The 25,105-nt window shown below is 38.4% G+C and overlaps 1 protein-coding gene across 4 annotated transcripts in view; it reads right to left on the bottom strand.

Annotated features, from left to right (window-relative positions):
- FILIP1 (filamin A interacting protein 1) overlaps window positions 1–12,651 on the bottom strand; it is a 97,364-nt gene extending 84,713 nt beyond the window's left edge. For 2 of the 4 annotated variants that reach the window (XM_081941021.1, XM_081941020.1), the window contains exon 1: window positions 12,243–12,651. The gene's annotated coding sequence lies outside the window, so the exon portion shown is untranslated. The remainder of the gene's footprint in view (window positions 1–12,242) is intronic. The other 2 variants (XM_081941022.1, XM_081941023.1) reach the window with 2 other exon arrangements.
- Window positions 12,652–25,105: the final 12,454 nt, after the last annotated feature.

The raw sequence follows: 25,105 nt of genomic DNA on the forward strand, positions 1-25,105 counted from the left end.
CCTTATACCCATTTAGTACTAGGTGGTGTGTGTTTCCGTGAGGCGTAGGGAAGCCGTAGATGAAAATACTAAAATGAGAGAGGCTGGTTAAAACCATTTTCACATCAGTAGTCCCAAAGGTGTTGTTCAAAAGATAACTGGAGTTCTTGAAAACATTTAGCTTCTCATTCAAGAAGGATTTTCGGTTCAGAACTGAAAGAAACTGAAAGAAAGTCGAGTCCCTTTTTGAACAGCAAAAAACTGTTGGGGCAACCATGACTTGGATGATTGAGCATCTCCATAGACATTTCCCATCAGAACCTTTGGCAAGAGGTAACTGGGTAATAAAACCAGCATTAGATCACTACAATTTGGATGGATAATGCTGTAAGTCATATCTCTGTCAAACGAGCTTGATTCCAGTAACTCCATGATGCATAGTTTTCTTGGTAACAGTACAGAAGTGAATCACAACTGCCATTTTCCAGGATTTTCTTTAAATGGCCTGTTTGGTCTACAGGGCTAATATTTCCTGTAATCTCCAGTCCAAATGCTTAACAGGCCAGCCCTGCTTAACCTGTTTTTGAGGTAAGTCTAACTATGCAAACAGTATTGTATAAATTGCTAGAGCAATTTATGGTCTGGGAACATAAAACTCAACCTCTCACTCAAGGTCTGCCCATGTGATACTCACCAAAGGAATCAAGGCAAGAAGATACTCACAACATCCTCCGAGCAATGTGATGTTGGAATGCTGTTTCCGTCTCATCCATTCCTGGGCATAGCCAAGAATAACATTACAGGTAGTCCTCGACTTACGACCACAATTGAGCCCAACATTTCTGTTGCGAAGTGAGACAGTTGTTAAGCGAGTTTTGCTCCATTTTATGACCTTTTTGCCACCGTTGTCAAGTGAATCACTGCAGTTGTTAAGTTAGTCACAAGGTTGTAAAGTGAATCTGGCTTCCCCGTTGACTTTGCTTGTTGGAAGGTCGCAAAACGTGATCACACGACCTAGGGATGCGGCAATCATCATAAATAGGTGCCAGTTGCCAAGCATCCAAATTTTGCTCCCATGTCCATGGGGATGCGACAACAGTTGTAAGTGTGAAAAATGGTCCTAAATTACTTTTGTACAATGCCATTGTACTTCAGATGATCACTAAATGAAAGGTGGTAAGTTGAGGATTACCTGTACATCTTTGAAGTCCCCAGCAAGAATTCAAATTCTCTTATTGGTTAACTCTCCAAATGGGACGACAAAAGAAGAAAGAAGAATATGCGTTCACTATCATATCCAGGGGTGGGTTCCAGCTGCTGCTACTGCTGGTTCACTCAGGGACGCGCTGCGTGTGTGTACATGCGCAGTACAAAAAAAATGCTTCGGCGCATGCGCAGAAGCAGAAAACAGCACCGCCAAGAGAACCAGTTCAGGGCTGTGGCAGGCCAAGTTACCACCTACTCACCCAAACCGGGAGGAACTCACCTCTGATCATATCTACTTATTTCACAGAGAGCATGGCAAACACTTATGACTCTGCCAAGAGAGGTTAGAGAGAAATGGAGACAGGGGTGAGGGGAGAAGCAGATCTCAGTGGGTGTCTGCACCAAGTGTGGGATGCATTGAATGAAGTTTCAATTTGGGAAGTGAGAAAATACTTCCTCTTGGATCAAGCTTGCCTTCGCCTCCCCCTCCCCAGCCAAATGTCAAGCGAGGCAAATCAAAGACAGTTACTGGACTGCCAATACCCAGCGTGTGTTCTAATCATTTACAGATATCATCGAATAAATCACGCCTATTGTACAGCATTTGTATTGTTTTGATGCAAAGCCTCAACACAGTTGTCAAAATCGTGAGGGTTAGAAACCTGCCTTTTACATGCAAGGAGAAGGAACAGGGTGGCACCTGGGGTGCAACTATATCTTAGGAAAGAGGAGGAGGACCTTAGCAACCACTTCCTAGCTAGCCCCTTCCAGCCAACATAGCTAATGAAGAAGGCTACGCTGATTTTGATATTTTTGGAATTGGTGTCTTTTACACTACTGGGCCTTTGGAAGAATTGTGTTCCAACATCGGACAGAACTTTAAGCACTTTTGTAATTATTTCATAACATCTTTCAATTACTTGAAAGTAATTGATGAACGAAACCAAAAGAACAACAGAAGAAGAATCATACAGGCATTTTGAAACGACCTTTTAAAATCTAAATTACAATCACATTAAACTTATTTGTAGTATACTTGTATCATTATTTAAACTTCAGTCTTTCCAAACCACAAAAGAAATTAACTATATCCTCTATATCCAGGGTCTGAATCCCAATGCTCCTCCAAGAAATCTGAATATCTCAAAAGAAAACCTATGCCGCTCCAACTTACAGAAATGCCTTACTTTCACACCCACTTATTTCTGGCTCCTTTAGGTCAACTGTATAGGACTGCAAGATTAGCCATTTAAGGAAAACCATTCATGCAACCACTCACTGCTCTGTGTTGAGTCAATTTCTCTCCACCACTCTCCAATGTGTACAGGCATGCCAGAAAGCATGTTTTTTTCCTCCACACACACACACACACACACACACACACACACACACATATGCACACTCTCATACAGTGGAAGAATTTTTTTTAGCTAGCAATCACATTAGCAGAAGAAAATACATCTCCTTATGAGGCCCTTTGGATGGCCAATGAAACCATGCCTGAATTAGAGGGTGAGGTCAAAATAGGGAATATATTATGTAGTAGTCACATGAAATTTCAAACCTTTTCAACAATGGCAGTAGCACTTAGACTTATATACCGCTTTAGGGCTTTACAGCCTCCTCTAAATGGTTTACAGAGTCAGCATATTGCCACCAACAATCTGGGTCCTCATTTTACCCACCTCAGAAGAAAGGAAGGCTGAGTCAACCTTGAGCCTGCTTAGATTTGAACTGCCAAATTGCAGGCAGCCGACAGCCAGTAGAAGTACCCTGCAGTACTGCACTCTAACCACTGTGCCACCACGGCTCAACAAAATGATTGATTCAGAAATAAGTGTTCTTGTGAGGAAGTATTCCTTCATGGTGGCATACATTTTCCTGTGGTAAGTAGTTCTAGCTTTAAAATCTTTCATTCCCATCAGTTACAGCTGAATTAATATCTGTTGTTTCCTACCAGCCTAATCCTTGACATTGGGACTTGTCCTACTTCTACAAGGATACAAATAAGCCCTAGCAGTCTCTTTTGTCTTACAAGGATTGTCACCTTAATCTAAGTGAGTTCCCAACTCCATTCTTAGTTGCCCTTTTGTTTAACTAGTATTTATGTTGGCAGCATCCAGGAGTCGGATTCTACTGGTTTGGACCAGTTCAGGCAAACCAGTAGCTCCAATGACCAGCTGAGAGTAAACTGGTTTGCTCCAATGTTCAGGTGGGCCCTCCCACCCGCCCCTGCACTATAATACTGACCTATATCTCCTTCGTTTGAAGCATGCACTCAGCGAACCAGTTGTTACACTGGTTGAATCCTACCACTAGCAGCTTCCAATGACAGCTGGAAGGTAAGCAAACCTCTGTTGTTTCACCATCTGCTATATTGGAGGTGCAGCCAGATGACCATTAAGGTCTGGGCTCAAAGTGGCATTAATTGACCATTTAAAGCTGATGAAGGTGTGCTCCCTCCCCCTTCAGCCTTTACTCAGCCAAATGTACCCCTATTCTATTGCCCCTCTAAGAACCAAACCTGGCAATGTTAGGTAAATGGTCTATTAGGAGAAGCCTAAAGAGGGTGGCGAGAGTGCTAGAACTGGCAGACTTCTTTCCCATCACTTAACATGCTCAAGAGAGTAAAACTGATGGACTCAACCAATCGCTTTGCTTATCTTGTGTTACAGGTGCAAAATCAAGACATCGTCTTTTGTGTTAGTCTTGCGAGATGATCCATCTAAGAAGCACAACAAGAAGCACCAGCTCTATCTTTATTATGAGGCTACACTAACAGAATCTTGCAAGACTGAAAGTATTCCTCCCTCCCTTCCTTTTTACTCTCCCGAAAAGTGGGGAGGGTCCCTTCTGGAATTCTTTCCCCACCTCTCTTCCTCCAGTCTAAAATCTTGTTTAGCAGACCATTGTCTAGGTTGTGGCTCTTCTTATCCACATATCATTACCTCTGGCAGTAAAAGAGTAAAAATAATAATTAGTAAAATAGTAATTCGCTTCTTTGAACTCGCTTCTGCTGAGTGATTTTTACAGGAAAATAGATACAAATGGTTTGTAATATGTGCCCTGGATTTGCATACATGCTAAGATTTCAAAATCAGGAACAGGAACATTTCTGTAACCCTAAAGAAAGAGTTGCAGCAAAATAGGATGTCAGTAACAGAGCTGAAGACATGCTTGCCCCGTGAGAATGAAACTTCCCTTAAGTCCAAATCAAGCAATATTCTTAGATAATTTCTGACAGCTAACTGGCTATGAAACTATTTTTGCCACAGTGGGAGCTTTCTTCAAATCAAGAAATGCATCTAATTAATAAGAGAGAGATAGCTGTGGCTGACTATCAGCAAGCAAGAATGCTTATTCTTTGAAAAGCTGCGTTTTATCACTGATACAGGTCTACGGCAACAGATATGGCTGTATTCTGTTTCAAACCAGCAACACTAACTGAATCTAATTATTGGTGTGGTTCATACAATAACTAAGCCTAGCCTTGGGTTTGTCAAACCTTAGCAATTCTATTTCATACTACGATGATGTAAACCAAAGCTTGCATAATGCATTAAATCAGCCAGTTGGAGGGGGTAATGCTCAGATAGTTTTGAAAGTTAGTCAATGGCTATAAATATTAATATATTTTTAGAAATCATAGCACACAGATAGTTTACTTTTGGCTTGTATTTCCTGCTATATTAGCTCACATGTTTATCTTCTGAAGTTTTAAATCTGTGTCAGATGGAATAAAGAAGAGAGACAAACAATAGTTTTCCTTTAAAAAAAAAAAAACCCCAACCTTTCCAGTTTTTCCTAAGCCGATTTAAACAACATTTAGCATCAGTGGAAAATACTATAGACTCCCCAGTCAATCAGGCTCAGCAACAGTTATCTCAGCCTTGGTTGGATCCCATCGTGGCTACTGTTCCATGCTTTATATGGTATGGAAACTTCATTTGGTTTAAAATGTAGCAGGCAGGATGGCAATTGGTGCAAGATAATGAAAGCTCTGCACTAATGAGCACAATTTAATATGCTGGCATTGGCCTTTGCAGCCACAAGTGAACAAGAATTTATGGATCACTTTTGTCATTCTATAGCAGTGTTTCTCAACTTTGGCAACATTAAGCCCTCTGGACTTCAACTCTCAGAATTCCCTAGTCAGCTGGGGATTCTAGGAGTTGAAGTCCACAGGACTTAAAGTCATCAAGGTTGAGAAACACTGTTCTATAGGAACGCGGTAGCTCAGTGGCTAAGACGTCAATCAGAAAGGTCGGCAGTTCGGTGGTTCGAATCCCTAGTGCTACATAACGGAGTGAGCTCCCGTGACTTATCCCAGCTTCTGCCAACCTAGCAGTTCGAAAGCATGTAAAAAATGCAAGTAGAAAAATAGGGACCACCTTTGGTGGGAAGGTAACAGCATTCTGTGCACCTCTGGCGTTTAGTCATGCCGGCCTCATGACCGCAGAGATGTCTTCGGACAGCGCTGGCTCTTTGGCTTTGAAACGGAGATGAGCACCGCTCGCTAGAGTCAGGAACAACTAGCACATATGTGCAAGGGGAAACTTTACCTTTAACTTTGTCATTCTACAATTGGTCACTTACTTAAACCAGTGGCAGAAGTCTTTTTTGAAGAACTTCCCAACTTCTAGAAACTTGTTATATAAACACTAATGACCACACACATATGCGCACAAGCACACATACATAGACAAGGGTCTTTTGTGGGGCCCCAGGGAGATTTGGTTGTTCTCCACTTTCCTATTACTGAGGAAAACAGCCTCATCTCTTTCACTGCATTTTTATTTGCTGGTTGAATTATTAGGATTTTTAAAAATGCCAATTTGAATTTTTTAAAATTTTATTATATCCTTATGTGTTATAATTTGTATTTTTAAGTACTGTAACTCACTGCAATCATTTATGGCTGAAAATGTGGAATATAATTTAAATGAATGAATCAATATTGCATGTTGAGCCAGGCTGTTGGAACTGCTCAAACGTTCTTCACATTTCCTTCAATCCAGCCTTGTCCAATGCTAAAATTGCTGAGCATTGTTAGATTTACAGTTTTGAATAAGCTTCCATTAAAGAAATCCGCAGACATAGCCTAACTCTTAGCTCTCGCTATATGCAAAACACTATCAAATCATATGTTCCATATTCATGTTGCATAAAAGTTGAATGATTTTATCCATTACATTCTAATTTGTCTTCTTTTCAAAGTATTTAACCTGTCTCTAATAGCCACTGCACGTTCTCCCTGATAGGAAGTAGGGCTAGCGTCTATTCATAAAAGTTATATAGAATTCAGAACTTTCTGGGAAATACTTTTGCTGTGGGATAAGCTTTAAAACTAAAGGGCAAATTCTAGCAAAATCGAACAATTGGCAGATACAAAGTGAAGAGGGTCTTTGAGCAATGCTAGGAGACTACATAGCTATTTGAGTATAAGATTGGGATCCACAGAAAGCAATGTGGGAAACCTGTAGCAATCCTAATATTAAAGGAAGTCCTTTAATGTCTAGCATATATTGCAAAATACTGAGTGACAAATGGAAAAATAACATGCTATAGACACCTTGAAAGCAAGTTGCTACAGCTCTTCATCTGAGTTTCTCAAGGATCAGGGGACATTAGAAATTCTAAACATGTTTGTGGTATGAGCGTATAGCCTGAGGTTTTCAAAGAGATGTAAATAAGCTTGGCCTTTGTTTTCAGAAAAAGCATGGAAGAAATGCCATGATGGTATTATTATACAGAAATATCCTGATTAATATATTTAGCAGGGATTCTAAATATGATATTTGAAGGAATTCTTCATTTATTAGTCCATCCAACCTAATATTTTTTTCACTTTTTAAAAATGGAGAAAAGAGAGAATGACAAGTTGACAGGAAAAAAATACTGAATAGATCCTTCAATGTTCATGGATGCCTCAAATTCTTGATAGATCTCAAAGCCTCCGGGATTTTGTCTTTAGGTCTTCTTGCTGGGAGGGAATGGATACTTGTATATCTTACCAGCAAATGTTTTGGTAACTGCAGATGGGTAATTGGGACCATTCCCCCAAGTTACACCACTGTTTCATGAGACACACTAGCTCTGAGGTACTATTCAAGGTGCTGGTTATCACTTTTTAAGGCTTACGTAGCAAAATGCCAGGATATGGCTTTGAGCCACTGTGGCGCATTGGTTAGAGTGCAGTACTGCAGGGTACATCTACTGGCTGCAGGCTGCCTGCAATTTGGCAGTTCAAACCTTACCAGGCTCAAGGTTGACTCAGCCTTTCATCCTTCCAGGTGGGTAAAATGAGGACCCAGATTGTTAGGGGCAATAAGCTGACTCTGTAAACCACTTAGAAATGGCTGTAAAGCACTGTAAAGCTATATAAAAGTCTAAGTGTTATTACTATTGTTATTTGAGTGATTACCTTTGGTGGGGCTGTTACAGGACCCTTTCCATAAATTCTGTCATTTGTTAGACCTTGAAGGCATGCCTTTTCTTATTCCCTTTGGTATAACCCCTCATCTAATATTGGAGAGGCTCCTGCCTTCTGGAAGGCTACGATGACCTGGTTCTTCCCCAAGCATTGGGGATAAATCAGGAGGATAGGAATTTGGTCAATCTGGAGCCCAGTAGGAAGGGTGGTCCTATTTTTATTCTTATTTTTTTAAATTAGTGAAACACCTAGGACCTCTAGGTGAGATAGGTAGCCATGTAAATTCTCAAAAGTAAATAAAATCTCACCTTCATAGCTACAGTGCAGCCTATAATAATAATAATGAAGGTTTTCCAAAGAATAAAATAGCAACTTTCACCTTCTGTGATTCCATTTATACAGTAGAAGAAACTATTCCTTTCAGGAGAACAGATAGTGGTTATGTCCATACAACTCATTAACTCTGATTCAACTGAGCCATGGTTTATTGAAATACAAAGGTTCCAATGAAAATATTTATTTATTTATCAAATTTATTGACCGCCCATCTTACGACTGGGTAACTACTCCAGTGGTGACACATAACAGTTCTAGAATACTACTACAGGAATAGTCTGACAAACAAGCTGCTTAAAAATGGGATTTGTAACTGACACAAGATTTTAGCTTATAATAATGGGTAAAACAAAAAGACTAGAAGAATGTAGCAGGCTGGCCAGAAAACTAAATCTTCAAGCTTTTTTGTTCACTGTTGCTTCATCAACTTCTATGAGGCTGCTGATTTTTTTTTTAAGTATTTCAAAACACAAATGGCTTTCTCTGCAATAACATGATAGGAAAGTTGAATGGGTACAGTAAAGCCTACCAAGCTTGAGAAGATAAATTATGTAATAATTGCCATTATTGAGGATAATGCTTTGACGGGAAGTAGTGACCGTGGGAAATGAAATCACCAGAAGCAAACATCTGGTTAGGGTGGCAACATGACATTGTTTGAAATAAATATTATAAACCGGGAAGTCCAAAATGTTGACCTTGATGTACCTGGAGTAATAGAAAGCAATTATCCCTGCAATCCTATTAATCAGAAGTAGGATTTGGGGGGAAAAATCTGAAGAATGCGCAGTTAGAAGAAGAAAGTCATGGCAAAATTATTTTACCAGACATTCAAGAACAAAAGAATCATCACAGAAGACATTTCACTAGGCATGGAACAATCCCAAAAGAGACCCTAAACTATAATTCAGATGAATTCTTTCATCAGCAATTATTCTGTAATATTATATCTTCTATTTTTCTGTAGAAAAATATTTGAGAAAATATTTGAGATGGAAAATTTTGAAAAATATATGATATTTCAAAATTCTCCCTATATCCTAACAATGCAGGGTGCCAGAGACAATGTGGTTATATGATGGCATGCACAATATTGATGCAAATAGTTTAGGTAATGACCTGAAAATTTTTAAAATATATATTTCAGCAGTATCAACTTAAAAAGGTTGGCCTGGGATATAGAAACACATAAGATGAGCACCTATTTCCCCAAATGCTTTTGTTGAATGCTTTAAATGCTTCCCGTAACACATATTAGCGGAGATGCATCTTTTCAGATGAAATGAAAAATATATCTGTGGTTCACAAGCACTCAGAAGAGGCTGGTTGGCTTCATCAGCATTTCACTAGATTAAAAACTAGACCAGACTCTGGGCCATCAGAAGTCATTTAAGACTTTTAGAGTAAGGAAGCCCAGAAAGCGTCATTTTGATTATTCTAGTAGATATATCAACATTTACTATGCAGGCAAGAAAGGTTTCATGTGTTGAAATGATTACAATGATTGAAGAAGTATTTAAAATATTTAATTCTCTCTTATTGATGTAGATACCAGACTAGTACCATGAGAAGACATGGACAGGAGAAGGCAGAATCCAGTAACTTCATTGCTGTGGGCCAAGGGGAAAGATGTATGAGCATCATTTGAGCTTCCAGCTTTAGGTGCCAAAATACTATGGGCTGGTTCTGATAGACCTGATTATCTCGTGTTTATGTATTGTATTTTAGCATAACTCTTGAATAAGGCTAAGTACATGATCACAAAATTATAATATTTGTTTATTACACATGACAAATGTGTAATCTGTTCACAAAGATTCCTAAGATGCCTAGTTGGAAAAATATCTTCAAACGGGTGTCTAGAAAAATATTAAGAAGTCATTCAAAATGTCAATAAATATTAAGCCAATAGTGGTAAAATAAGAAATAATATTCCCTATAAACAAATTGACTCCACAAAATTTTGTTTTTTCCCTCTGGGGCTTATAGTAAAATAATGAAATTATTTTATTTTAGTGCCTCAAACTATCTCTTTCTTTCTCTCTTTCTCTTTCTTTCTCTCTCTATCATCTATCCATCCATCTATCATCTATCATCTCTGTCTGTCTGTCTGTCTGTCTGTCTGTCTGTCTGTCTGTCTGTCTGTTTGTCTGTCTATCCATCCATCCATCCATCCATCCATCCATCCATCTATCTATCTATCTATCTATATCATCATCATCATCATCATCATCATCATCATCATCATCATCATCATCATCATCATCTTGACTCCATAACAACTCTGGCAGCATTCAACATTAAAAATAGCATGGAACAATTACATTAAACCCTTTCTGTTTTCTATTTAATTTTCTTTTTGTTGCACCTTTTTTCCATCAGACATCATGAAATCTTTAATTCTCATCCTTATTAAGAAGAAAATGATATTGTGGTGGTTTGTCACTGATGTACTGGAGACTGTAAATAATATATTTATATATTTCATTACTAACTCCACTCAATGGACGAGAGTTCTGTATTTGCATTGAGACCAGAGATCGATTCTTCTTTGGAACAGGGGCAGTTTGCAAAATGATATATCCCCCAAAATGGATTGAAAATACCAGAAATCCAAGATCCCTAGAAGATGGTACTGATTCTAAATAAGCAATTCATAAATTTCTAGAACATATTTTTCTCTATATCATTCTTTGAGATACAATATAATATTTTCCATTTCTATGTCAGCAGTTATGTCAAGTTAATTAGTTACTAATATCAAAGAAAGCAGTTTGATAGCAGCTTAGTGACATAATCACAATTTGTACTTGTCAAATACCTTTTGCCATTCTACCCAGAGGCTGTTTTCCTTGCGTTCCCTTGACCTTACTTCAAAGTAATCAGATAGAATAAGGTTGGGTTGTTTTTTTAAAAAAATAGAAATTAAAGAAGTATACTATTAGTTACTCTATATTCCAGCTTGATAGGCCTATTTTTTAAAAATACCGAATGAAAGCAATACATTCCCATTTCCCCGTTTTGGCACTGATCAGAACTAGAAATATGAAAGAAGGCATAGTGATTGCATTCTTGTAACACTAACATATCATGCTGGCATTCCATTTGAATACTTTTTGTCATCAGATTTAGTATGCCTCTTTGCAAGCCTTTCTCTCCAATAAATTATGTATTGCTGTTGCTTTTATTTATGCATTTGTTGCCATAACTACTTTTTGATTCAAGTCTAAACTAAAAGTCTAATCACTATTTATTTTATTATTTCATTTGAGATGCTTGCCTGCCTTGTCTTGCTAATGTTTCCCGAGTCATTTTATAAAAGCACACAAGGTTTCCTATCTATCACTCTCCTACTGGATTTTATAGCGAATTATCCATTGTGTGTAAATTACTTGCAGATAAATGCCTTTTGATAGGAATATTTCCAAGACACTCACAAATAAGATGGGGGGACTAGCAGGGGGAAGAGAAGAAGGTCAGGGAAGGATGAACTGTAATTTTTCCATGAAGATATATTTAAGTTTTACAAATATTGGTTGTCATTGCTTTATCTCAGAATAATCTTGTGTATGAGTTCCAAGGGAGCAGGCTCTTGAATTGGTATGCATGATAAACATTGAGATGGTAATTTAATAAGATAGAGATTTTTTTAAAATCTGGTGAGGCAACCATCAGAGAGGCAAAATAAAACGTAGTTAATTCTACTAAAGCACAAACAAAAAGAAAAGAAATAAGAAACAAGGCACAAGATTAATTCAGAGGAATTCTGCATCCCTATTTTTTTTTCTTATTTATCATACTGATTTCATTCCTAGGTTTCCTAACTATGAGGATGTTTTCAAAAAGATAGTTAAAAGGGGGGGGGAGAGTGAATCCTGTCTGTATATGTCCCTGTGAGTTCTGTGGAAGGAGGGACGTTAAGATCTCTTCTGACAGCATGCAGTTTTCCACAGTCGGGCATCACTCATTCTCATCTTGTTTTTGTCTCCTATCTCCTGTCATTATGTCTTCAGTTCTGTTTTTAGATTGTTGCCCTTAGCCGAGCAAGTTCAGCGGAGAGCTCTGAAGGTGATTTCTCTATATTGCTAAAAGCTAAAGAAAGCCTGTCGTCTCTCTCTTTCTCTTTTCTCAACTTTTCAAACTAGACAGAACATTTAAGAACAGAAGGCGAACAGATTGGAGCCAGGACAGGGGTGTAAAAAGAACTTGGGAGCCATTTCAAAGCAAGAAAACAAACAAACCAATCATTGGGGTGCGGAGGGGGGAGGTGTAGAATATCAGTTCTTACCTGCCAGTTGCAAACAAGCACTTAGATGCCAGTTCTGTAGAAGGATGTATGTTCCTGGAAGACCTCAGAAACGTAGCTTACATGACCAAGATCGAAAAGTATCCAGGCCCAGAATAGTACTGGGCAAATTTTAATCTTTCTTCTCTTTCTAGATCTACCAGGGACTGAAGTCATGCAGGAAACAGAGAAAGAGAGAGCCGAAGAGGAACGTAGTTCCTGTTCTGAGAGATACCGGTCAGAAGAAAGAGGAGCTACAAATGCTCTCTTAGGTTTCACCCAGGCTTTTGTTAGAAAGACTTTTTCTCCTGGTTGTTTGCCCCCACCCACAACTGTTGCTCTGTGGGAGCTAAGCTTTGGCAGTGAAGTTCTGAGATTGCATTTCCCCTCTCCTGGGCTCCTTGCAGGCTGCTGAGAGCAATGACTTTGTGGAGCTGAGCTCGCTGGTGCTATATTTATCCAGTGTTCTCAGCAAGTCAAGCCTGTCAACAGCTGAGAAGTTTGGAGCAGGCTCTGCCTAGCTCCTCAGCTGCCGAGCTATCAGTGGATATGGAGTTGTATTGTTCAGTGGCTCACCTCAGTATAGGCAAAGGAAGCGTTTTTCACCCTCTCTAAGCAATATTTTCCTGTGACTATAAACAATCGGCATAGATGGAGAGTTACTATGGAGCTCAGGAGAGAATGAGACATAGAGCAGGGACCTGTTTGTGGGCACAACTTTTCAGGCTGGAAAATCTGGAGTGTTGTAGGAAAAAAATATAACACAGATGGCAGATCTGAAATGTTCCTGGGATCTTGTGGATTAGGAGGAAGGCAAATATTTTAGACAGGGATGCAGTGGCTCAGTGGCTAAGACACTGAGCTTGTTGATCAGAAAGGTTGGCAGTTCGGAGGTTCGAATCCCTAGCGCCACATAACAGAGTGCACTCCCGTTACTTGTCTTAGCTTCTGCCAACCTAGCAGTTCGAAAGCACGTAAAAATGCAAGTAGAAAAATAGGGACCACTTTGGTGGGAAGGTAACAGCGTTCCGTACACCTTTGGCATTTAGTCATGCTGGCCGCGTGACCACAGAGATGTCTTCGGACAGCGCTGGCTCTTCGGCTTTGAAATGGAGATGAGCACCACCCCCTAGAGTCAGGAATGACTAGCACATATGTGCGAGGGGAACCTTTACCTTTATCTAAATATGTTAGGGCTTATATTGTATTTTCCCTGTAAAACTTGGATCCAATTTTCAGCATTCAAGCTCAGAGATATGGTCAAAAGGGGATCTAAAATTCCTATAAAAAGGAGCTTGAAGGTTGCATGCATCTCTAACAACCATTAGTTGACCATTTCCCCCATAGGCAACATCATTTGACCTTAAATTTATTTGATCAATATTACTTTCTCTCCCAATTCTGTGCTGCCAAAATCTAGTCTGCAGATTTCGAGAGTGGGAGTTGGATGATTAAGGAAAAGAAATAATTCCCTTTCTGACTTGCACTTTAGTCAACAAAACAAATGACTGGATTTTGTTCAATATTCCAAAAAGGAACGACCATCCATTTAGTCATTGTCATATTTATTCTTACTTCGAAATGTAAACAAAACCCCCCCAAACCTAGTCTTTGAAAGGTCAGTGGTATTTACTAGGAGAAAATGTGACACATGAAGAGCATGTTTAAATCAATTTGCCTGTTATGAAGCAAATAAAATCGGTGCATTACATGTTAACCAGGCATCTGTGAGGTAGCTTGGCATTTTAGCAGATCATTTACATAACCAGCTACTATGACAAACCAATCTTAAACAGCTTCTATGAAAAACTAATCAGCTTCAATGGTTGATTTGTTTTCACATTATAGGTGAGAAGTGGGTCAAAGTCAATTCAAGAAAAAGTAGAAATCTTAGCAGGAACAATTGATTTGATTTGCTTTCAATCTGGGATTAATGATTATGTGGAACAACAACAACATTATCTTAGTTTACGAAAGGCAAATGTGTGCTGAATGACTTATAACCCTCAGCATCAGAATTAAAATAACTGTAGTTGAATGTAATCACAATTGACTGGAATTGCACATTATATTAACGTACAAATATTTCCTAATCTGGTTGCCCTCCAGATTGGTGAACACTCACTTCCAGAATTCCCGGTCAGCATAGCGATGAATTACAATTCTGGGATAGATCTCCATCCGGACAGCATTTAGATTGGTGAAAGCCAAACAAACTGACTAATAACATGGAATAATGTGTGAATCCAGAATATCTTTAACACTCCTATCCAATTTCCAAGCCTAAATCACATCCGAAAATCGTGGTAATCCCATGGTGAGAAAAACTGTTGTGGTTTGTGTAACTACAGATAAAAGGTCAAATTGAATCTTAAACATATTGTAGGGGAAAACTTAATTACTCCCAGATACTCAGCTCTATTTTTTTTTTTACCAAACTGGAGCTTCCTAGAATATGTAAAAAGAATAAAATATAATGACAAACATTCTCTGCTTTTATTACTAGACTAAGAAGAAAATATATCAATAAAAGCTGGCAATTCGTGAAAGTAAACAAAAGCAGAATGATATATTTATGGTCTCACTTTGGCTTAAGGCTTAAATGCAGTTTGCTAACATGCTCAGTTTTCAAGTCTTTAGAAGCCAATTGAAAAAGAATCAACATAATTGGACTGAGGCCATGGTGGATATTGTTTCTGGATGCATGACTTCTGACTTCCTCCTTACAAGGAAGCACATTTGGTTTTTTTATCTGTTCAAAAGAACATTCTTAGGACAGTATGTTTTGAGGGAAAATATAGGCTTCACTGATTTTGCTGATGGCTAAGACTCAAATTGAAAATTTTCACATATCTTGTGTGGCTACCAAACTAATGACTCAACTGCAAATTGCAAGATTTACTTAGACAGAAGACATGAAGATAGATATGTTGAACTGGGAACGCATAAGGAATTTTGAGAGCATATGGTGGGGGATTTCACAAAATGGCTGCCACAATGGGCATGGCCTATCACAAAACACGCAGTTACCAGATAGCAGATAAGTGCCACAGGATGTTATCTACCATCTTGTTAGATAGGGCAATGAGAAGGCAGACTCAGGTTCAACGCAACAACAGCTCTTTATTACAACAGTCAAGTATGTACAATCCAGGAGCAGCTAGGTCTGACAGATCTCCTTTTATAGGGAGCTGTCAGACCTCTCAACCAATCAGATTAAACCTCTGTTCCCGCCTGAACAGAGGACTGGAGTGGAAACCACGGTAGCTTGTGTTAATATCTAACACATCTCAGAGAAATTTTTGCAGCGTCCAAAGACATAGAGGCTAATGTTTTGTTTTGCAATTTGCCAGCCTTCTATTTTATTGTGTTTTGTTTTTTATTAAAAGAATCTGGAGGGCATAAGTAAGATGCCTGAGTAGAATACTAGAGTATACTTCTGGCTTATGAAATGGATTTCTGTCCTTGCTATTTACACTAGGTCAATATGTCTGGTGTGTTGCAGTTCTTTTGATTGTGACTTCAGGTGGACTCTTCAGCCTGCATCATGATTGTTCTTTAGTTATAGTCTGGTTTTGGCCAGAACTTGCACTGTGGTCTCTTGATTCCAAGTCTTCTGTGCAGCACTTCTGTCCTTTGATAGATGGATTGATCGATTGGATTTGTAAGATCACCTAACTATAAAATTCAAGATTTTGTACAGTACAAGTTAAAACCATAATACAACAATAAATAAAAAGCAAATAGCAAACCATAATCAAGAGTTGCAAAAATTACAGCAGTTGTAGCATACCACAAAACTCCAGGGCCCAGGGCCCAATGAACGAACAAGGTCTTTATGGCCTCCTCAAGGGCTACAGGATTCCTTATCCCTGTTGCTGATCTCAGACCATTGTCTATAGAGCAGCCCTAATAGTCCCTTCTGCCTGGAGAGGTCTCCTGAAAAGGTACAGCTAGGCTAAAGACTAGAGGCCTTCTAATCCTTATCCAATCTGAAATCGCATTCGTTTTTCTTTATCTTTTGGAAAGAGAATGTTACTTCCATCCTTCGGTGGAATAAAGAAGCAGCTCTGACCACATACTGTTCTGCTTGGCCTCTTCACTGTACTCAACAGGCTGCAAGCCACCACTGTCTTATTCTGGAGCAGAGACCTTTTATGGGCCCTTCTGAGTAAATACTTTGGGAATTGATGTTTTAGATATAGTTGGAATGAGATCAGTGGAAGTAAATTGTTTGTTGTCTCTGTACATTATGTCCAAAGGCAATTTCTTAACTTCCCTGTCTCGCTTTCATGCTGCTCTCTCATCCAAGTACTAGCCTAGTATAGTTCTGCTTAGCTTTTTGAAGACCGGAAAAAGTCAGCTGGTACTATCATGTTCTACAACTGATAAATAAAAGTTAAGGTCACTCTAAATATGCTGCCTGATGTGCAAAGGCATAGTACTACAAACAAGACTGGGAAATGTGTGGCTCTCCATAAATTGCTGGAACCCATTTGCAATGATATCAAACCCACTAAAACTAAAAGACAGAGATTATATAAATGATTTTGCGGTAGCAAGATCTCCCCACCTTCACCAATCCTGTTTCAAGATCAGATAATTGGGATTATCTGAAAAGAATCACTCGGATTCCATACTTACTTTTGTAACTCATTCACTAGTCTTATTCCTAATTTATAAATACTTACACCCTGGTTATGACATTGGTATCTTAACATCCGCTTACCGAACTGAATTGTTCAGAAGCAATGCAGTCATGCAAGGATAACATTCTCAAGGGCTAAAGGAGGAATAGCCTTCAAATGGCTCTCGATAATAGAATCCCTTCTATGCATGTAGCTGTTTTCTTGCTTAGAAACAGAAATGTTTTAAAACCCAAGTTAATTAGCAGTTTATATCAAAACCAATCAGACCATTTCCTGCAGTTTTTCCTTATGTTGATTGGTTTAGCTATCACAGACTATTTAAAAGTCACTATTACCATCTTTCTCAAGTGTTGCATCAAGGCAGTACAGAAATATATATCATCTTCAAAATCCACCTTGTAGGGTAGATGGGTGGAACAAAAATTTAACAAACAAACAAATAAATAAATAAAATAAGTATCTTCTGAGTTCAACAGTATTTACTCCAAATAATAATGTTTAGAATTGTAGTCAACAACAGCATTCTCTTTTTCTCTCCTTCAGAAATATGAATGCACTAAATGGGTGGGGGCAGGGAGTATGATAGCATGTAAGGCAATGGTTACACTACCCAAGTTCCAATATTATTGCTCAAAACACAGCAACCTTGCTATAATTTCAGTCATATCCCACTTACTTCACTAGGATGGTTAAACCCAGAGTTTAGTCTGTATCCACTCCCTGAATTCCATAGAATTTACTGCAGAGTATATACATGCATAAGATAGCCCTATCAACCTCTCTGAATGAAACATTGGTGTGAGGCTTTAGTTAGATCATGTCCTGCCTTTATTCAGGCATAATTCCTTTCACTGTTGCAAACAATCAGAAATGGGTCAGTGGTTAGCGCCTAACTTCTGCAATGTTTCCTGTGGAGCAACACAGGAAACTTGTGTCCCAATGAGTAAGATAATGTGAAAAGTGTGAAGGAAATCTGATGGCTGCAAATTGTTCATAACCTGACCCTATAGTTAAACACTATGTTTTAATCATCTTAATTCTGAAATCAGATTGTTCCAGAGGAAGATGTTAAGATGCTGATATTCTTAAGCAACACTAGGCATCTACCTAATCAAGTGAAAATGGATGAAGGCATCATCTATCTGTCCCTCTTAGAGAAATAGGAACCAGAAAGCATAACAAGGAATATCTGGTACAATACTGAAATTATTACAGCAAGGTAACTGTGGCATTCATTTCTAAATTATCTAAATAATATTTTTTTCTTGCAAAATGTAGACAGGTTTCCAAAGAAATTGTCATATCATATCTTTAAGTAGCTATATGCATATGTTAACCCTCACAATTCTTTTCAATATTTAAAAAATACATGATAGAAAGAAAAACAGAGCCATTTCAGATGGAAACTGAATCTCTACATCTGGAATTCCTACTCTCTGATAAAATTCTACTTTTTCTAAAGCAGAACAACTGCACGGTGAAAATCTTATCTGGAAGTATCTGAAGGGGTTACTATTAGTACAATAATAAACCTTTGTATAAAAAGATAATGGGTGTATAGAAAGAACGATATACATTAATTTACTTATTTAGGGTATTCTTAATTCAGAATGTTCTTTGCAGCAAAAAAAAAAAAAAGAATACATTACGGTAATAAAACCAAGAATTCCCAGAATTCCAGAGCCCAGGGTTGCTGGATAGTGAGATGTGTGGTGTATACATTTAATAAGTAAATAAATTCTATCTCCAAGATCCACTTTTATCAAATTGTTGGAAGAAATGTCCTTCTGGGTTCGGCTCCAAGTGGGGAAAAAGACACTGGAGACATGGAGGCTGCTTGGAAAGATGGTTTTAATGGTGGACAGGACCACGTGGCTTGAGTCCTGAACAGAAAAGGTGATCACATGCTTCAATGTTGGTGGAGAAGAAGGGAAGAGAAGAGAAGAGAAGAGAAGAGAAGAGAAGAGAAGAGAAGAGAAGAGAAGAGAAGAGAAGAGAGGAGAGGAGGAAGAGAAGAGCCTTGCAGGGCTTTTTATAATCTGTTCTGCCCCACCTATCTGTTTCCTGTTCCTGTGTAAGAAATGTATTCTGATTGGTTGTCAGACTCACATGGGCCCATGCAAGGGCAATCCTCTAGGCTGAGTTTTGAATCCAGGTTCCTTTGAATTCTCAGATGCCATGTGGTCAGTTGAGTAAAAGGCAATATTATCCTGCCTTAATCCTATCACTCTGGAGTTGAAGAGAACTCTTTATTATGTAAAGTGGACTAGCTTGGCCTTCTTAATGGCCCATTGACAAAGTGGGGATGGGCAGGAAGCTGCAGGAATTTACTTTGTGTTTAAAATGTGTTTCTCCCTTTTTCACATCCAGGAAAATATAATATTCTGCCTTATCAATATTTCCTAGGATATTTCATTTTTCTTGGAGAGGGCTGGGTGATAACTTCCTACAAAGTGTTAGTGGAGTAACACGGAGCCGTAATATTTCAACGCTTCCTGTGTTACAGCTTTGAATATAGAATTGATTTCACTGCAATCCTTCCTTCCTAGCAGTGTTCCTACTAAACATAGCTGAATGCACTGTGAAACAGATAACAGTAAAGGAAACAGGGTGGATTAATGTACTGTTTTAGGCATGTTTACCCAGAGGTTAGTTCCATGGAGATCCGTGGATCTTGTTTCCATGCAAGTATGCTTTGAATGTCAACCAAAACAAGTTTTCCACATAGCATTGATTTTTTTTTGTCTGAAACATTTATCTAGCCTGCTATTCAAACAGACAAGGGCTATTAAAACAAAAATGTACTTCCCAACAAATTGGAGACTATCATTTAGTACATTTGGATGAAGGAGGGTAAGATCCATAAATATTTGTTAAAAGGTCCAATCAGTTAATGAACCGCTTAAAATCTGAAGATACTGCAAACGGAAATGTTCCGGATTTCTACTTTCTCTATCTGAATCACAAAGGGATCAATTTGAACTCAAATGTTGAAATGCATTTATGATTGCCATTGCAATCATTATATAATAAAGAGATACACAAATTCTTTGTAGAACTATGATCACGTGAGTTGTCACTTGACACTAAAAATATTTTTTGGCAGAATTCTAATTTGGCATTTCACTTTTATATTAGCCACGGGTTAATATGCACATTCTAAATTATATTTATCTGAATCATGTTAACTTTTATTTTAAAATTTATTTGGGAAAGTCAAGAGGGAACCAATAGTATAGTTGCTTGACTGATTTGAAGGCACCCCCCCCCTCAAAAAAAACCCTCTATTTCTTGCATATGCCAGCATGTTATGTGCTATTTGCATGTTACTTTTTGACTACCTAGAATAGTCCCGGCAGTTTTCTGGGCAAGATTTCAGACACGGTTTGTCACTGCCCGCTTCCTAGTGCTGAGAGACATTTACTGGCCCAAGAAAACCCAGCTGGCTTTGTGCCTAAGGCATAAGTAGAACTCATGGTCTTCTGCTTTCTTGCCTGATGCCTTAACCACTACACCAAACTGGCTGTACATAACAGCATGCTATCACTTAAGCATCAGACTTCCATTGTTAAACTTACTTTTACATTTTTCTTAACATTTCCCACTGTCACTTCCATAAAACAAAGTAGGCAGAAGTATACTCTTATGTACAGTCATTGTTGTTCTGACCAGCCTTAATCCCTAGCAACAGACAATATATTGAACAATGTTAGCACTTGTAAACCTTAAAATACCTTCATTTTCCAAGTTTTAGCCAACTTTCTTCCAAGAAAGGGCAATGAAGTCCGTCACAGTCATATAAATAAGCAACGGTGCTGAGGCAAGCCTCACCCCTTTCATATACGCACTGTGATGTTGCATGTATGCTGATTTTACTCTTCCAACAAAGGCAGCAAGAGCCTGCAGATGCCGTTGGTACCAAGGTTCTCAAATTCATGTACTCCATCTAGTGCAGAGGTGGGATTCAATGTTTTTTACTACTGGTTCTGTGGGCGTGGCTTGGTGGGCATGGCATGGCATGGCATGGCATGGCTTGGTGGGTGTGGCTTGGTGGGCGTGGCAGGGGAAGGATACTGTAAAATCTCCATTCCCACCCCACTCCGGGGGAAGGTTACTGCAAAATCTCCATTTCTTCCCGATCAGCTGGGACTCAGGAGGCAGAGACTAGATGAGGGCAGGGCCAGTCAGAGGTGTGTATTTACCGGTTCTCCAAACAACTCAAAATTTCCGCTACCGGTTCTCCAGAACTGGTCAGAACCTGCTGCATGCCACCTCTAGTGCAGTGTTTTTCACACTTGGCAAATTTTAAGATAAGTAGACTTTAGTTCTCAGAATTCTTGAACCAGCATGCTGGAATTCTGTAAAATGGATTGGTCCAAATAGCAGAGATATGTGATCGTGATGGGAGGGGGCGGACTGATGAAGCAGCAGAGAAGCTTCATGGTACAGCCCCCTCATCAATCATTTATTATCTGGGCTGCTGTTAAACTGGCTTAATATTCTTTCAGAAGAGTTTTAAACCTATGTTCAACCACATCACTATGAAGCTCCTTTTTCATTACCAGTCATCTGTTAGTTGAGTTCCTTTTGACTGTACTTCTGCAGAAGTTGGGCAAGAGTTTAGCAATCTGTCTAGTAGTGTCAAAATTCGCTTTCAAACCCCAATCTCTCACTCTCTAAAGAAAATAATAGGTGGTTGCTTTCTCTCCAGTTGGTAGCAATTGGTGACAAATTTATTTGATTAATAAAATGGGAAGAAAACACCCATTCTTTTACGTTCTGTTCTCTAAACACATCAACCCTAAAAAGGTAGGGTAGGAATCAGCACAGGGGACAGTAAATTTTAAATTGGTCTGTTTTTTTCTGCTAGCTCAAGAGCTAATAGATCGTGGCTAAGAAAGATCCAAGGAAACCCTTACAAGTTGGATTGATTTCTCTTGCTGGATTAGTACATGACTCTGGGGAGGGACTGTGATTGCTTTACAAGGGTTATTCATAAAGACAAATTGTTTGTATTACTATATGCAAAATCATGAACCCACATTTACAAACTGGAATGGCTAGTTCCGCACCCTTGTAAACTAAAACTAAACAAAGATATTATGGCTCATTAAAATCTGTGAACTCTGTCATTGTACTTCACTTCTGCTGGTATTAAATCTGTAACTATTTCAGAGACAAAAATGTTCAACACGATGCTTTCAGTAAAATGTAAAGAGTTTTGGCTAGTTTGGTAGTAAATGGCCTATAGAACAGCTTAACATACAGGCTTTTTGTGACTGTGAACTCTTAAATTTTCTTCTACTTCTTTACCATTACAAGAAAACACACTTCTTTTAATGGGTAGTTGCTTCAGTTCTTTTAATTGGCTGGCAGCCTGGCACATACCACAGAGAGATGATATGTTGTAGGATCAATCCTATTTTGAGTACTCATTAGCTTCGCTGCCAAACATGTGAGTAAAACAGCCTGCTCCAGAGAGAATCTAGCCTGTTCTTACCAACTGATCTAATTTCTAAAAGCCACCAGGAATCTGTTCTACTTTCTCCACCAGTCTTGCCTATAAATCACTCCTGGAAAGTTAATTCTAGAAGAGAATTGTAAAAGAGAGAGAGAGAGAGAGAGAATGGACCAAAGGAGTGTCACATTTTGATAGAAAAGAGCTAGGAAAAACACAGGAAAATGTTGTGACAAAGATAAATATCAATGGAGAGTTTATGGGTGTTTTCTGTCAGTGAGCTTTTAGTGCTACCGCTGTTCTGGTATATTCCCACTGATGGTTCAGTTTAAGCATATAAATTCTTTTTCAGTAATTTCTGTCTGCCCAATAATCACTCTAAGCCAGAGGTGTCCAACCTTGGCAACTTTAAGACTCTGGATTTCAACTTCAGAATTCCTCAGCCAGTATGGCTGACTGACAAATTCTGAGAGTTGAAATCCACAAGTTTTAAAATTGCCAAGATTGGACATCCCTGCTGTAAGTTGCTGCATTCCATTTCACTATGTTTTTGTTTATATTTAAATAAAGCAACAGTTGGCTAGCAGCCTTATTCCCAATTTAAGATAGAATTGAATAGTCTGGATTTTTCTTGTCGGTTTCACAATCTCCCTAGGAAGTTTGCTTTATTCTATGAATTTCAATCTGAAGTTTGAAATCGACAGTTGGAAAAATTCTGGAGTTCATTATATCTTCAGCGTAACCAAAGGTTCTTTTTAAATCACTGTGTTATTTCCTCAAATTGGAAATGTGGAAGCTGAACTTTATATGACAATCAACATCCCTTCCTTGCCTTCTTTTGCAATTGCATTATTAAAAACAAATTTTGCCTCTAATAATCAGTTTATACAATTGCTGAAGTAGTAGCACCATTATTCAGGTTTTATTGCATGGGGTGAAAACATCTGACTCACCTTGGTATCCTTGTCTGTAATCAGGAAATCAACATGAGGGAAAGAAATCTTAATAGACATAATAACGTTTTGGTGGTTATAACCCTGACCAACATATAAAACACACAACAACAACAACAACAACAACAACAACAACATGCTGGCAGTTACCCATATCAACCATTAGTACCAATCAATGGTATTTGTGATGCATTTTTGAATGTTCAGTTGACTGTTTATAATAATAATAATAATAATAATAATAATAATAATAATAATAATAATAATAATAGGCAGAATATAAGGAAAAACAGCTGGATGACAGATTAAATAGATGGAAAGCTAAAGCTTTGTATGGGCAGGACTTGAAAAACATTGAAGGAAAATGTGATGACAACTTGACATGGACATGGCTTAAGATGGGAACTATCAAGAAAGAAATGGAAGGTTTTTTAATACTGGCTGTTCAAGAACAAGCACTACAAACTAATGCCATGAAAGCGAAGATACAAAAATCCACTGACAACCCAAACTGCCAACTTTGCAATAACAAAGTCGAAACTGTTTCACATTTAATATGTGAATGCAGCAAAATAGCACAAACTGATTACAAAGCTAGACACGATCGAGTTGCTAAATTAATCCACTGGTCATTATGTAAAAAATATGATTTACCTGTATCCAGAAAGTCATGGGAACATAAAGTAGAAAAAGTTATTGAAAATGAGAAGGTGAAGATCTTGTGGGGCTTTCAAATACAAATTTGGAGCACAACACGCCAGATATCACGGTTGTAGAGGGCCGAAGTGTACAGTTTATTGATATCTCTGTTCCTGAAGATGCCAGAGTCGAAGAAAAAGAACTAGAAAAAATAATGAAATATTGCGACCTAGCCATAGAAACTACACAGCTATGGATGAAGCATGTAACAGTGATACCCATTGTCATCGGGGCACTTGGCACCATGTCCAAAAATTTTACAAGATATCTCAACAAACTGCAGCTTCCTGCAATAACACCAGCGGAACTGCAAAAAAACTGCACTACTCGGAACATATTTTAAGAAGGTACTTGGTTGATATCTAGGACGCTGGCAGCAAACTGTATCAACCATTAGCACCAGTCACTGGTATTTGTAATGCATTTTTGAATGTTCAGTTGGCTGAGTTTCATGTTTAATGAATAAAGTATATGATAATGAGGAGGAGGATAATAATAATAATTAAAAAAACTGCATGAAGGCAAAAATTCAACATGTTACCACCAACAGCAAATGTCGCCTCTGTAATAAGAAAGATGAGACAGTCGACCACTTGATCAGCGGGTGCAGCAAAATTTCACAAACTGACTACCTACAACGCCATGGCCGCGTTGCTAAGATTATTCACTGGAAATTGTACTAAAAGTTTGGATTTGAGTACAACAAAAACCATTGGGACCATCAGGTTGAGAAGGTTTTAGAGAATGAGAAAGGCAAGATCTTATGGGACTTCAGAATCCAGACTGACAGGCACTTGGCCTACAACATACCTGAAATAACAATAATTGAAAAGAAAAAAGTATGGTTCATTGACATTGCAATACCTGGTGATGCACGAATTGAAGATAAACAGCAAGAAAAAAAATCACAAAATACCGAGACTTGCAAATTGAGGTTGAGCGACTGTGGAAAAAGAAATAATGTGTTGTCCCAATTGTAATTGGAGCCCTTGGAGCAATACCTAAAGGGCTACCTCGCTACTTGAAAATTCTAAATTTACCTGACTTGAACATTCTGACTCTACAAAAAACCACCCTACTTGGAACAACTTATATCCTCCGACGTTA

This window comes from Natrix helvetica (assembly GCF_964273705.1).
Source record: "Natrix helvetica genome assembly, chromosome: 2".
Taxonomy (NCBI): Eukaryota; Metazoa; Chordata; class Lepidosauria; order Squamata; family Natricidae; genus Natrix; species Natrix helvetica.